The sequence below is a fragment of the Cicer arietinum genome, chromosome 3, assembly GCF_000331145.2.
Source record: "Cicer arietinum cultivar CDC Frontier isolate Library 1 chromosome 3, Cicar.CDCFrontier_v2.0, whole genome shotgun sequence".
In the NCBI taxonomy this organism is placed as follows: domain Eukaryota; kingdom Viridiplantae; phylum Streptophyta; class Magnoliopsida; order Fabales; family Fabaceae; genus Cicer; species Cicer arietinum.
In genome coordinates, this window is record NC_021162.2 from 59158662 (window position 1) to 59161750 (window position 3089).

Genomic DNA, 3089 nt, shown 5'->3' on the forward strand with positions numbered 1-3089 from the left:
GTTTCAGTCAGAAAAAGGAGAACGTTTTGGATATTTTGCTGATCAATCTCCATTTTCTTTTTCAATCATTCTGCGATTTTTTTTTTTTGAATAAAACAAAGAACGATCTTGGTTTAATTATTCACTGATCTCTGTTTTTCACAACAATAATATTAATATATTTTTATTAAATATTATTTATTTTTATGAATCCCATTAATCACTTAGATGACTTTATATTTGTGCAAAATTTGATGTGAATAATTTATATAATATAAACTTTCAACTTAATTATGATGTGTTTAATTACGATGAATCTACTTCTATTGTCGCTGCAACAAATCCTAAGTTTGGTTTCCGTTGTAGTCTATCGTCATGGATGTGTTTTTTCGTTCTCTACTCGTGCACTCTCTCATTGCTTTTTTTTTTCCATGCACCGTTTTTATGCCGTCACAAATTTAATTCATATAAAGAGATGACAATATAACTCGCACTCGTAGTGAACAACACTAGTAGATATTCATCTGATGTTAAAATTGAAAAACTTGCATTCTAAATAATTCACACAAAACATGCAATTTGAAAGTAAATGTACACTTTGAATTATGGAATGAATTAACTAATTAGATAGGATCACTTCTTTGATTATAATCAATGATTCAATCCATACAAGTGCTTTATGAGCACCTAAAAACAGTTACAATTAGTTTTCTTTGTAACTATCTCTCAACAACCTTTTCAACTACTTAATTAATTTGAATTATCTACATTATCTAAATCCGTCATGATATGGATGAAATTTTTTTGCTTTAATTGAATATAGGTGTTATTTTCTCCAAAATAAAAACTTGGAGGTGGGAGTGAGTTTGAAGGTGTTATATCCACCCTTATAGTTTTTTCACAAGTGTATTAAATCGTTCAAGTAGTAATAATGATAAATAAAATCGTCCTCATATGAATTGTTATTAATTTAGTTACACAATAAAATAAATAAAACTTAGTAATTAAAAAGTTTATAATCTAGTTGATATTTCGAACAAACGCAAAAATAATTCGAGAAGTTTCAATTACAAAAAAACGATTAGGGAATTCGAATCACTTCTTTTTCACTAAACAATTATTGATTCACTATTTTAACAATATAACTTATTTCATTGCGTCAAATTAACAAACTTGACTAAAACCAATTATTTGGATCAAAATCTATTTTTTATAACAATGAACCCTAACTCTTTAGGTGATTAGGCTTATCACTCATAGCATGTACAAACATTAATTTCTAAGGTACATGCTAATATTTTATATTCTTATGTTCAATTATATAGTGATCTAGCACACAAAAAATATTAAGAGTAAAAATATATGAATAATCAAAGATGCACACAAAATGTTCCCCAATGGGCTAGCTCAATGCAGACCAGGTAGCCCGATTTGACACCTCTACTCTAAGATGTACACAAAATGTTCCCAAATGCCTCTTAGATCATAACCCTTGCAAAAATATTTTTTTAGCTTAAATAGGACTTTGGGACGTGTGCTAGCCTTTGCTACAATTTTGGGCGCATTGCTTTAAAAATTCGTGCCACCAAATGTATTATAGTGTGTGGTTGGGCGCAATGCTCTAAATTGTTAGATAAACACATTTATTCTTCCAAAATTATCATTCCTTTTATTTGACTTGCACTTTTCACCCTTTTACAATCCAAATTAGATTTATGAAAGTCTTCATGAAAGTTGTAGCTATGAATATTAACTTTCATTTGCAACTAATTTGACTCAATTTGAACATCTACACAAATGTCGTGTTGTTTTTCACTAAAATTCAGCATTACGCTAAACCAATGAAACAACACAAACTACACAAAATAGATGTTTAATCATGAAAATGAAAGCATAAACATCTTATTTTATCGAATGTTCATTGATTCAAAATAACTCTAAAACGAACATTAAATTAAAATAAATAAATAAATAAATAAATAAACAATTGACTCAAAATAACTAAAAAAATAATGTCTAATGAAGATTCATACACCCCGCCCTCGATCTCGTCCCGCTTATAATATTATTATCATTTTTAAATTTTATATTCATATACATATTTGCTATATTTAATATTTTTTAAATATTATAAATTATAATCTCTTTAATATAGAAAATATAATTTTAATATTTTATTTTATTATTATATAATAATAATTATTTTATTATATTAATTATAATAAATATGAAAGTGAACTTCGATGCAAATATTTTTTTTTTATTAATCAAATGCAGAAGTAAGAGAGATAAAACCCATCCATAACTGGATGCCATACCTAAACCCACAAGGCCCCGGTTTTTGTTGTTGAAAAAAACACAGAAACGAAACAGAAATCCAGCAAGCAAATTGGACTCCTAAACAGTCAATCCATATTGTGCTGACCATGGGCCAAAGAAAACTGCTCGTAGCATGTAAAAAGAGAAAAGCACTACATAAAATAAATTGACACTAAAGTAATTTCTCCTGCTTTCCTCTTTTATTTAATTTTCTTTTTGGTTTGATGTTTGTTTATCTTTTTTATTTCACATTCATTGTTTACCGAATTTTTTTAAAAATATAAAGTAAATTTTGTTAAAATAAAATTGATCAAATCATAAATATTTCATACCAAAGTTATATGTGTTTTGATTGCTGCATCAAATAATTTTTCTCTTGTCAAATCAATTTATTGTTATGTTTATTCTTCTTTTTTAGATAAAATAAATATTATTAAAATAATTATAAGAGTTAAAATAAGTTTTTAACACCTATATTTTCTTTTTTAATTTTAATATAACGGAAGTCCAATGTATTATATTTTTACGATCCTTTTTGTAAGGACAACTTATTGAAATTTGACTAACGGAATTCCACATTATGTTACGAAATAGATATTTTAAAATGACTGATTTAATATATTAATATTTATTTGTTCATTATTCAATTTGTTAATTTTTATTTATTCCAATTTTAATTGAGGGGTAATTCTGGACTTAACATATTAATGTTTATTATTGAATTAGTAGTATTTATTTATTTTAGAAAATTGGGATTTAGGCATTTAAAACATAAATCCCAAAATCTCAAA